Raw genomic sequence first — 13,244 nt, 5'->3', positions numbered from 1 at the left:
TTAGAAACAAACCCCAAGAGTCTTGGAAGTCTTAATTACACTGCATTTCAATTGGATTTAGGCTGCTAAACCACAGATTTTAATAGGAATTTCAGATCTTTAAAAACCTTTTGATTTTCGACTTTAGGACCCTGACATTGCCTGAGAGCCAACCAGGCATTCACCTTTAGAATTAATATTTAATCATGTTTTGAGTGGGATTTTTTCACTTTTGAGGGTTGTTTTTTTTTTTTTTTTAATAGTTTTGAACTCTTCCCAAGAACAACAGGTTCATAAACGTACAAATCATGGCTAAGCACTCACCTCTCCACAAGGTGTGGCCTCTGGCATCACTGTAATTTTAAATAAGGGAAAAGTGGAGAAGGCCTGTGTGAAGAGCTACTTTTTTTTTTTTTTTTTTTTTTTTCCTAAAATCCCAGATATTGAGAGGAATCATCACTACTAGCCACAGAACTCTAAGAGCAGGGAAAAGCCCAAAATGAGCTGCAATAATCTTTAAATTAAACTAAGAGGTAACTCCCTATAATCTTAATGTGATAATGGGTTCTAGGGACATTCAGGCAGAGAATATATGAGCTACAGGTTGACTGAGCAGGGCTCCTAACCCTAAAAATGGGGTGGGAGAGGCAACCTTTGGTTATACCACTCATCTCTGCATTGAAAAGTCCAGCTCCTCAGGGCAGATCTGTGTGAATTTTCCCCAGAAATGCAGCAGGAAAACAGGAGTGCTGGAGAGAGGCCTCATGTCCCAGACATCTCAATTCTCCATCTCCCAGTGCAGAGCAGCTCCACCTCAGGAAAAGAAGCAGAATTGGAAGGGTAGCCTGGATGTAAGATGGGAGGTTAATGGGGATCAGACTTCGTGAAGACAGGGAAGAAGAGGAGCAATGATCAAATATTGACTAGTAGTGCAAACAGGAAAAAGACCTGTTGTTACACAACGTCCTCCCAGCCATGCAAACCCTCACTGTTCCTGCAGCAACTCAAACACCTGCAACAAAAAGCAGCTCTGTCATCTCTTTTGCCATTCCTGTGATAAAAATGTCTTCGACTCCATTTTCCAATGAAGAGGGAAACAACAGCCAGCAAGTCCCCAATTTACTGACAAGTTTTACCAACTCCAGCAAACCTACAGGACCTCTCTCAATTTACCTCTGACATCCAGCAAGCAAGAGCAGAAAAGTTCTGTATCAACAGCAGAAACATGTCAGGCCAACAAAGTCTCTATAAATCAGATCAACTTTTCCAGAAAAAGAGATTCTTTCCATTGCCCACATCAGCAGATTTTCACAGACAAAAATACCCATTTTTGTTCTCCTGTTCTATTCTATCTGTTTTAGATGTTTCTTTGACATGTACATTTCTGAAACCAAATCGAATTTTTCTTTCTATCAGAAATAATTTGCAAGACTATTTGGCAGCATTCACACCCTGCAAGTGTTTTCTTGTAGTCAAGGGCTCCTGAAGATCTCCAGCACCTGTCATCCTCTGCCAGCGTCAACCTTTCCATATGGGCAGGTCTCCAGAAAAGATTATGGGCAGTGTAAAATCCATCCATCTTAAATCACCATTTCTCTGATGTACATAAGGGGTTCAGAGAGGAGAGTCCATTCGATTTTGTTGCTCCTCCAGTGTATCTTTCTTCACTTTCCCTTCAAAAGTAGATTTATTCGCTTTTCTATTGGCTTCATAAGATCTGCTTTGGTTTTTTCTATCAGCTAACTATTCAGTCCATTGGTAACATTTTAAAGCACTTTATCAGCCTATATAATTTTATAATCATTTTGTTGTTTTCACTAAAAAAAAAAAAAATGTAACTAGTCAGACACCTAATGCTACTTAAGTGCAAATAGATTTTTTTGTGGTTGAATAATAACATCTGTTTTGATTTTCCAGCCACAAAAGTGCGTTTTATCTGGCCTTCCTTTATTTGAACTTTTCACATCTGCTCAGGCCTGCTTCCCATAAACTAAATACCAGATCCTTTCACAATGTAGGAAATTTACCTGCACCAGTTGTTGTCCCAGCTCCAAAGACTTATTTATAGGAGCCAGATAAAAAATGTCAAAAGACTAATAAACACAGTCTTAGTGTACTGTGTGTTTATTAAACATTGCTCTTTATTTTCTCCATCCCAAATGGTTGATACTCACAGATCTAAATCCTGAAAAACTTATTTTAATGAATGAACTAATTTACATTTATGGAATAAAGTATGTTGTGGGCTGGTGCCCCCTGTTCCACACAAAATTTAGAGATAAACTTGTCACAATGCTCTATGCTGTCAGCTACAAATTCAATCAGAAATTATAGGGATGGTCAGATGCATTCTGCTTTCAGCAAATGAAAAAAAGCCATGACGGGAATTTCATAAACCATTTTCAGGGTTATCTGTAAAGAATTTTGACTTATTCTGGTCTCTTGAGAGGTGAGCAAAGTCAGGAAGGATAACAATGCTAATCAAAACCACTCTTACTTTTTTTTTTTTTTTTTATAAGTAGCTGTTTAGTTTCTAATTGTGGTTCACATCCCAAAACTGAAATGTGTTTAGCTAAAGGAAAAAAATTAAGGTGAATGGTATGAAACTTCAGCTGAAGCAAAACAGGCTGAGGGGTTTTGCCACTGCCATCGGCAGATTGGGAAATACATCCTGGGTATCAGACAAATGTTAAGGATCATTCTTTGATCTCAGAGCTAAGGCACAGGAGAATTCTTCTTCACTGATGTGACCAGGAAGATATGAAAAAAAAAAAAACAACCCACCCCCTCATCAGCCTTTTCATAATATCTGCATCTATTCAGCATTTCTTGCCACTGATAGAGAGATATATCTCGAGAACTCCTACGTCCCTGGGCCCCGTGCAGCTGTGTCTGCAGCAAAACTGCAATATTGGGCCACTTCCCACAGACAGAACACTCAGCAAAAGGCTCTGCAGAGCAGAGGGGACAGCACTGACTGCAAAGCTGAGCAGCCAGGTTTTCCTTCTCTCAGGACACCTGGAGCACCTCTTCTCTTCAAAGTCTCCTACCTCTGTTGTGGGGAAGAGACAGAGTTTAATTGTTTTACGTTGTTTTGAATCTTCAGCAAATCTTGGGTTCTGTGATTTGGCAATCTCATTAAATGCAGTTTTATCAACCCAAAACACCCACCAGCACCAGTGTCTTAAATAGATGTGAGATAGAAAAGTACAAGGAGCACCACAGTGGTTTTGGGAAATGCTGGAGAGGAAAGGCAATATCTGTGCACTGCCCTTGATTTACACCTTGATTTTTCCCATCTGCACAAAGGGTTGAAACTGCGTCATGATGGAACAGTTGTGAGAATCACAAAGAACTTAACAAGTCAAAAATGGATTAAAAAGCACTTTATGGCTTGTTAAAGAAATCCCCCTGTTCCTCAGAAGCATTTTTAGCATCTTATTAGTGGTATTTGATCTGACTAACATATTGACTCGTCATTTGAATAGGAGATGAATCCTTTTTGATGGACCACAAAGGGAGTATAAATTCAAATGAGGCACTTCTCCAAATTTTTATTTAAGCATAACCCCAAAGAGCACATAACATCTGTAAAGGTTTTTTCTGTGCCCCACAAAAGACTATCCTAACGATCTTTTAAATCATGCTTTTTTGTTGTTGTTCTTTAGAAGTAATCATTGCATATGTATTTAACTCAAATAATAATGAGTTGGAAGTTCTCTTTTACCTGTTTTCTGGAATGCCATGCATTAATTTGGCTTAACAAAATACTCTAACCCAATAAAACTTTTTTTTTTTTTTTAAAGCAATCTGTCATGGAACTTGTACTTTAGCATGAGTTGAATTTATCATCAGTCTCATTCAAAGTAGTTCAGAACTTGACAAATGAAAAGCACAAGACATATCAGAGAAATATGCAAAGAGCCTCATGCCTTTCAATCAATCTCTGATCTGAAATGATTTTGTTCTCTCCCAATCTATACTGTTTAGGACAATTTCAGTGTCACCGAGACAAACACTGCTGTGGAGTCAGTAGGCAGACCAGCAATTGGCTTCCCTATGGCAAAAGCCAGAAAACTTGCCCCTAGTCACTTTTAGGGAGCAATTTTATACCATCTAAGAATTTGTACTTAGGAATAAGTTGGAGACCTCCAGCTCATTTTGAAAACAGTAATTTATAGCTACACAGACATTATGATTTTACAGTGTTTTGATAGTTACGCCCTCACTATCCACATGGAACATTTAAAAACGGATTAGAAGCCATTAATCTTGGAAATATGAGGGACTTGTAGCCTGAATAAGAACTCAGAGCATTTGCAGTCTAAGTCTCTTTCTGCACCTAGGTGTATGGTGTCATTAAGGTATTTTATCCTCTTCTAGAACAAGTTAAGAATTATACTGAGGCAATCCTATTGTGGTAAAATTACTGGATTATAAATCAGGGATCTCAATACTTTCTCACAGATACTCTTATTGACCTTGGACAAGTATTTTAGCTGGAAACCATTTTAGGCAGTTCCTGTCTCTTGTTACAATCTCCAACAGCACTCAGTCAATCGGATCCCCATATGCAATTTCATCCTTTAGGCAATAATCACAGTCTCCCACTTCACTAAAAGTCTTCCATTTTAAAATTGAAATACCTTAGAGACAGGTCAAATCAAGTCCTTGTATTTTCCACACCTGTACCTTGAAATGTGGGGGAGATCACTCGATCCAGATCTTTGCAGCAGGCTGTTAATTCCTCCAGAGCCTGACCCCAGACGTTGGGTTCAACTGTTCCTAAACTCTGATAAACGTCAGGTCCTAATCCAAATCTGGATCCCAAACTTGTGGTATGGGCCCATCTGTACTTGAAAGCAACGTTAAAAAAAAAAAAAAAAAAAAAAAAAAAAAAAAAAAAGGAAAGCTAAGATCATGAATATTTCTATTTGAATACTGCATACAACAGATTTATGAACTTAAGCAGTTACTTTTTTTTCTTTGTAAAATCAAAACTACCACAGGATTTCCCATCCATATATACCATATGCTTTTTCCAACTTTGTTTAAAATTCTTAGCATCCCAATGTGCTGAAGCTTCTGAGCCCTACTGAGGTGTTGCAGGATTTTTTTTTTGCAAGCTTTATCAACTTTTCAAAACTACACTATAGTCAAGAATTAATTTTTGTATAGGAAAAATGAATTTTAGCTATTTATTTCTGCAATATGGTAATGAATGGTGAAAGCATCATATGCAGGGGAGCCCTTGGGTAACAGCCTGAAATAGGATTAATCCTCCTAGATGACAAGAGTGTTTATTTCAGTGTAACTGACTGTATACATTGGGTCAAGACATGCAAAACCGAGTCCTGCCAGCACACGCCTTGCAGGATCTTCTGAGTCCAATCTTCATTTAGAGCCCAGTCAGAAGCATGACAAGTGAGACACCAACAAACACTAAAGGAAACTTATAAATGTTTGCAAATTCATTTTTATGGATTAATGACCCTACACATAAGAATTGACATTTCCAGGACAAATCACTTCTTTATCCTACTGGTATTTCAGCAGTTTTTGCTTACGCCAAAGCAGAGGCGAATTTTTCTTTCTTCAGATCAAACGAGATCTAAAATCTGGGAAGGTTTAACAGTAAAGTAAAAACAATGGGGATGTAAATGTTAACCATCTGCATTTGTCACTGCTCTTTCTTATGATGTGATATCTCCATCAATGGCATTATATTTTTACTTTTGTTATCTCTCATAACTTTTCATTTTATTATGGTTAATCATTGATAAACAAACACTTTGACTTATAAAGTGGCAATCATCTTGTCTAAATTTAACTGTGTAAAAGTCAAACACCTACTCCAAGCTACTCGTGAAGGCTCCTTCTATAGATAGTGGTGACAGATTGGCATTTTCAGAGAGAGACTTATCCTACCTGTCTTACACACTTGTTTTAAGATGGGATTAATCACTCTGTGGAAGTACTTTCTTCTTTTTCTTTCCTTGGACTGACTTCAGTAAAAAAGCAGCACATAAGTTTTGTTAACTAAAAAAAAAAAAAAAGGAAGAAGAAAGGGGGGGGGGGGGGGGAACCCCCCCAAGAGATTATTTCAGGCCTTGAACTTGAATCCACAGAAGTATTAAGCCTCAAAAAGCACAGTTTCTCTAGGATGCAGAAAGTTTCCTCCTAAAGGCGGATGGGAAAAAGGAAGGTGGAGAGAGACAGGAGCACAGCCTTTATAATTAGGTTTATCACTTGACCCGGCTCTCTACCTTTAGGGCTGGTGAGAAGCAATGCTGAGGAGAACCAAGACACAAGGGAATATCAGACTTACTTTACTCTGTATTGCTTCACCCAAAGAAACCATGGGGATTGTCATAGTTTCTCTCTGGATGCAATTCCAGTGACAGAAAGGTTTATCCGGGCTTTGGCAAGAGAAAAGGGCTGGCCAGCAGCTATTCTGCTTCAGCAGAAGCAAAGCAAAACCAGCATCTCCCTTTTTTACATGAGATCAGCTCCAGCTCAACACAGGGAAGGACCACACACCAACCATGGCTTCAGGACATGAGCCTTAGGAGGCAATTCAACGGAAACCTCTAATACCCTTCACATCATTCAAATGAAAAGATGCTGATGCTGAAGAGGGGAGAAACATTCTTCCTGGCGTCTCTCCATTTGAAATTCTGCTACAGTGACAGTATCTGGATTAGACTCCAGGACAGTATTTCTGAAACAGCAGGAACCCTGCTTACTGCATCAGTTTTAAATTATAAGCCTTCCAAAGATGTCAGCACCACTTTCCTGGAGACCTTCCTGAAATTAAAGCACTGAGCTTTTCCCCTGAGCCTTCAGAGAGTCCTATGGATCCATCGCCCAGTGTCACCATTTCTATCGTGATTTTCCTGTGTTGGGTCACTGCTACTACTTCATTTCTGCTCTACAGTCAGCCTGGCTCTTTGATGTTACTCAGTCACTATTTCCTTTCCCTTTACTTTTATCTCTGTCCTGGCATTCTTCCTTTAAGCATCCTCTCTACCAGATGGTCTCCATCTCTCCTTCAGAAGTGCCCAAAATATTCCTACTGCCTCCTCTTGATCTTCCCCCAGCAGCAAACCTCTTCATCCTACAGAGCTCAAATACCAATGGATTTCTCCTCCTTGCTGCTCTGCTTCTTTCTTGCACTTTGAAAAGGAATTCACTGGAAGCAGCTAACCTCCAATCCTCATTATGCACGATGCACTCATTTATAAGAGTTTACCCAGGAGAAAAATTCAGACGGGATATAGGCTGCTACAATTGCGTTTTTTCAAGTGGAAGCACATCTGATGTCTGCGTGCCGAAACAGAGCTCTAGTTCTTAAAACGGGAGCTCCAACTTTTGCATTTGGAAATCCATATGGATCCTTTAATCTGAAGGTCAAAACAGCTTTCATGAAAGATACTGAAAACAATGATACTTTATATTCACCAGCATAATTATATAAAGATGATTCAATATTGTAGTATCATCAGAGGATTCAGAAAAGGATTCTCTGTGTTATGTATTTTAAGGACGGGGTTTAGATGGTGTAAGATGAGGCTTCAGAAGTTTACAGAGAGGGGAAAAAAAAAATCTTGTCACAATTTATATTTTCCTAATAGGTCACTGAAACTCTGAGGATAACAATTGCTTTTACTTGCAGTTGGAAGTGCACTATAATCAAGAATAAAGCTCTAGATATTTTTTTGGAAGTACAAGCACTTACTAAAATGCAGCAGCATAATAATGTATTATATATTATACAAATACAGCGAGGTGGGATTTGTGTTTGTCTCTTTGCAAGAGAAGAAAGAACTCCGAAATGACCTTCTGTTCATAAGTTTCTTTGAAAAAGGCTTGGCCTGAAACCACTTCACTACTATTGATATAGTCTGTTTCTGTACATAAATCTTAAATGTAAGCACGGCTTCAAAAAATAACTAAGCAATCACAAAGCTTTGCTTTTCAGATTCAATTGCCTTCAAATCCTTTACTGAAGTCCCCTTGGCACTGTCACTTCAAAATCAGGATAATGCTGTATAGTGTTTCTCAGTTTCAGTAAAACAAAAGCCTTATTGAATAAATATGTGTGAAAATGTTGCAAACAAAACCATCTCGGCAGCCACCACCTGACCAGGCTGTGCTGACCCTCCCTGGTGACCTGCGTGGGCTCGGCGTTCCACTTCTTGGCATATCCCAGCACTGCTAAATTCCACTGTCTTTGTCCTTAAAACTGTGGCAAAACACACGTTCTTTCCTTGCAGAAACCTAAGAGCAGGCTTTAGACATCAAGGAGCAGCAAGGTGACCTAGGATTTCCATATGCAGGAAGCTGCTGATCAAATGGTATATCCTTTTTTTAATCTGCTTCTTGGATCGTGAATATAGAAGGAACCTTGTGGTCCTGCTAATCCCTCAGCTCTGGGGTTTGTAAGGAGAGCTTACAACGTTACCCCTTCTCAGAATCCTAAAGGCAGAGTAAAATACCCGGTATTTACTATCTCATGCCTCATTCTGCTCTAAAAAAGGATGACTCAGGAACCTTTTTCTTTTTTCTATACATCATCTTCTGTATATTCTACATTTCCCTGCAGTTAAAAGATTAGATCAGGCCCATAGATCCCATTATTGCAGCAATGCCAATGTCCCTGTGATCAGGTTTCGGGGCTGTGAGCTCAGGTATCCAAATCCCTGAAACCAGAGTCACCTAGTAATTAATTCCTGACTTTTGGGCCCTCGTTGTTAGCAGGAGGTACACCAGTAGTGCTGGTTCACAGATGACTGCACCAAGCAGCCACAAATCAGGACAAGGTCCACTGAATTAGATTTGATTGTCCTTTCAAAAAGGTTCTCTTATTAATTTGCTGCAATTTGTATTTCACTTTGCTACCAAAGAGCCTCAATAGTCCTCAGAAGCACAAAGAATCTCACAAGGAAATGTATTTTCGCTAGCAGGTGAGAAAACGGATTTCTTTTTCTCTTGTGGAAGGTTCATTTCAACATGTTTGCTCTAGAAAGAAAGAATTATTGTCAATTCTTTTTCTGACTCATTAAGGCAAGTTAAAAAAAATATATAAAGCAATTTTTGAAAAGCAACTTCTTAAGCCGCAGAATAAGAAACAACAAACAGGCTGTTTACAACAAATATAAAGAATTGTCATAAATTTAAACCTGTAGAGTTTTAAGCACCAAAAATTGAGAGGGACAGCAAGGATTCAGAAAATATCCTGGTTCTCTCTGAAGACTAGAATATCCAGCAGGAATGACAGCACAAAGTGGTAGCTGGGTTGAGGAACTGCAATTTTATCTCACTTGAACACGAGGTGGTCCCAGCTCTGCCCAACCCCCTGGCAGTTCTGTGTCTGTGAAGCCAATGCTAGTTTTCCTCTCAATCCTTCCATTTCTAAACCTCTCATTCCCACATGCCCAGCCAGCAGTGCCCAGATCAGGTGTGCAGAGCCCAGGGAAGTGGCCTTGACACGGGCCAGGGTGAGGAGGGCAGCCTTCACTTAATAGTGGGACCGCTACAAAAAAACCTGATGCTTCACACTTCACACCCTGATGTGAAACAGATGTCCAAGTCCTCACTGTTAGAAAGGGCAGATTAAAAATAAATAATAATAAAAAAAAGAGCAGTGAATAGATGCTACAAATTGAGGTAGGGTCAGCTCTGCAATGTAGGAGATCAGGCTAGACAGAGGCAGAAATAATTTTCTTGCAGATTAGAAGCAGATAAATGAGAGAGAGAAAGAAGGAAAACATGCAGTACAGAAAGGAAGATAAGAAAAAAGCTGTTCATCTTATGTATGGGAACCAACTGCTGCATATGTATTTCCTATGCAGTTTTAGTAACTATCCCCAAGATGTTAATCTGAAACACTTTGCAGGAAGTGGACCATCTACTTAATTTAAAATGTTGCTTGGAACACTGCAGGATTTTCAGATAATTCAGTTAAAGCACTGGATGCTAAATCTGCACAGCAAAAAGGCTTCGGCCAGGATTTTGAATTTCACACATAGATGTAGATGTCTTACTTAGGAAAAAATGCATTTAAGAATTCAAGTTCAGTTGTTTATACTTGCATTTAAGCACTTTTTTCTAAGATAACTGTTTACTGACAACATCAAGTATAAATCACACATGCATGACTGAGGGCAGACACTCATCCACCACAATTAGTGAGGGTGGGCACATATTTAGCCCAAAAATAGAGGGCATTTCCAATGGAATTAATAGAAAAATAAACAACCTGTAAACCAAGGTGAATTCTTGTTCATAAATTAACACAGAATAGCCCAGTGGGAAACGTAACATGCAGTTTTCACACATGGCAGAAGTTTGCTGGTGGTTTGTGTCCATTAAAGGTGAAGGCTGTGTTACCAACAAGCACGTTTTCATCTGGCCTTAGACTTAGAAATAACAGTAAAAATCAAACACAAACAGTTATTTTCTTTTGGGATTTGGCACATGTGCTATAACAGACATAGATGGAGACTTCTAAAATAAATGAAGGAATGTTCTTGTCAGTTTATTAATCAAAGTTTACCTGCTTCACATTACACGGAGACAAATTAAACAAGCTACCACGGTACTCAGAAAACATCTGCTAACAAAGTCAGAAGTAATGATAAACAAACTTGAGTTCCCTTTGTGGTTGATTTCCATCCAGCTGCATTTAATTATAAAAGAGCTATCAAAGAAAGCTCCCCATTAGCAGCTAATTCAGAATGACTTCAGAAGAAAATCCCAGAGCCTCCAGTGATATCTCTCCAACAACTTTCTCATCTCTGCAAGTGATTGAGAAGAGCTCAATTAGACCAGTTTAGTGATCAGTCCTCCTGCTAACTGCCAGAGTAGAATGAAGATGATGTGTCTTTTCAGTACCTGTGACTGCCTGTTTTCAAAGTAGGACCTACAAGATGTAGCAGACTCTTCCTTGCAAGTAATCTCTGCCAAAAGCCTCGGTGCCAGCCAGAAATACAGAGATAACCCTGAAAATTGCTGCATGCATTTTCTAAAGCAGAGCAGCTGCTGATATCACGCAGAAAGGGAGAAAATTTGTCACTACAAGTTTTTTTATTTTTAATAAAGTTTCTTTGACTTGGGTATTTTCCACAAAGAAATCAAATATGTGGGCATTTATAAATATCTAATTCTGGTTTACAGCAATCAGGAATTTTTGTGTTGAAGTATCTAGAGATGCGTACAGTCCCAGGCTCATCTGAACCAGATGGCAACAGCCTTTTTATAGTTTTTATCATTCTTAAAAATAAATTAATAAAGTTATTAAAATATAGCAGCCACTCATAAAAAGAATTAAAATAATGTAAAAAGCAAATATATCAGGCTTCCGCTGTAACTTCTTAAATTGAGAAATTTTGGTAATTTTATAGATAGATGACCAAAGTCAAGCCAAAAAGGTGAAAGATTTTCAATTCATCCAGATCTATCAGGAATTTTTATAAAATCCCATGAAGATCAGCAGTAATCACACACCCCAAAAGAGCTCTGAGTACACAGCTCAGTAATGCACAAGCAACTTATATCATATTCCAACTGGGAGCTTTGGACAGCAACATTTGATAAACCAGCACCAAAAGATTTTTCCTTTTTTTTTTTTTTTTTCCCCTGCCTTATTCTTTGCATACAAGACAGTAATAGGTAATTCCTCCCTGAAAGCTCGCTGCTGCCTGGCCAGAAAAGCAAATATGAAATCAAAAACCCCGTGTGCCAGATCTGCACAGCTGTATTTGTGCTCCCGCGGCTCCCGGAGGAGCACACACCACATGTCGGTTCCTTGACTCGGGCTGGGTTTGGTGAGGTGTAAGTTAAAAGGGCAGCTGTACACTCCGGGAAATTTTCCAGATTCATTTTCTACCAATTGCTTTAACAACACTACAAGCCACGCTGAGGAGGTCGGGATGCTGGGTAGCACAGGTAGGAAACAGGAAAACTTTTCCTACAGCTTGTTCTTGATCCAGTCCTCAAGCTCTCTTGAAAAACCTCTTGGGTCTTTATAGAGGAGGTTTTTATTTTCCCTGCAAGACTGAGGGGGTTGGCTCTGATTGCTGCTATTCTAAGAGGTTAAGGGAAGAAAAGAAATTATTATATATCCACATGGTAATCAACCAAGGTTTCGTGTAACTGTTGCTCTTGATGTGGTTCTTCCAGACTCTTCCAGAAAAGAGTTTATTGATGTACCTGGCCTAGAAGCTGGAGAGCCAAAGGAAGAAAATGATAACACAGTCTAACAAACCCTTTTGTTTACGTAAACATCCATCCACAATCTGTGTCTGGTGGGGTGAACATACGGCTTTAATTTTACCCTTGGCACACGGATCAAACAATGTTGCCAATATCTATTGTTCTCCTCATAACAATATGCCTGGTGGTTTCAACATATCCTCTCCATTAGCTGGCTTCAGATCAAGCATTGCTGTGTATGTGCTTGTGTCTCCATAAAACTGGAATATGGATCTCTTTTTTTTTTGCCTTCTTTGTACCAAATGTGTAAGAAGGAACACAGTTGAGAATGGTGGTCAACCGTCCCCGTGAGTCATGAGAACAGCTCGCCTCGGAACGCGTGGCGGGGCAGGCACCGGGTGGGAAGGAAGGGTTGGATTGGATTTGAAAAGCCATGGCCATGTAAAAGCTTAGGCTTTTCAAAGACCAGAGGAAGTGGTGAGTCAGAGCCTTATCCCGTTTTATTCGGGCTACAGCAAACCTTTCTGGATTTGGTCCATCTCTGATCTACATGAGCCCTGCTCTGGAGCATGGATGCACCACAGGTGGCTAGGAGAAGGGTGACTGGGCTTACTTTTCCTTGGATTTTCCCTCTCCTTTTTTCTTTTTTTTTCAGTTTCCCTTCCTTCCCATTTGCTGCAGAAAACCACAGTAACGTTTTTTTCTTTTAGAAATTTCCAGGTTCTATAGAGGCAGTGCAACAGAGGAGATTGGGATCTGGGGAATGCCACAAGGAGAAACTTCCAATGGACTCCCTGAGCCAGGGTAGCTTGTCAACTCCATGCTAATCTTCTCAGCTCCTGCCTTGGCCTCTGGAGCAGCAGCACTGCTCTCTCATGCTTCCAGCAGCAATCAAACTTGACATTTCTCCTCTATCCTGTGCTGTGTTTCAGCCCATACTTCTAAATGTTTGATCCAAAATTCCTGACTCCAGTCAGAGGAAAGAATCTCATTGCCTGGAATTTACTTTGGGTCTGGCACCTTCTTTCCATCTGATCACTAATGCCTGA

The sequence above is a fragment of the Chamaea fasciata genome, unplaced genomic scaffold, assembly GCF_029207755.1.
Source record: "Chamaea fasciata isolate MVZ Bird 193981 ecotype frontalis unplaced genomic scaffold, bChaFas1.0.hap1 SCAF_8, whole genome shotgun sequence".
Lineage (NCBI taxonomy): Eukaryota > Metazoa > Chordata > Aves > Passeriformes > Sylviidae > Chamaea > Chamaea fasciata.
The sequence above is the reverse complement of the archived record's forward strand: the minus strand, read 5'-3'. Positions refer to the sequence as shown.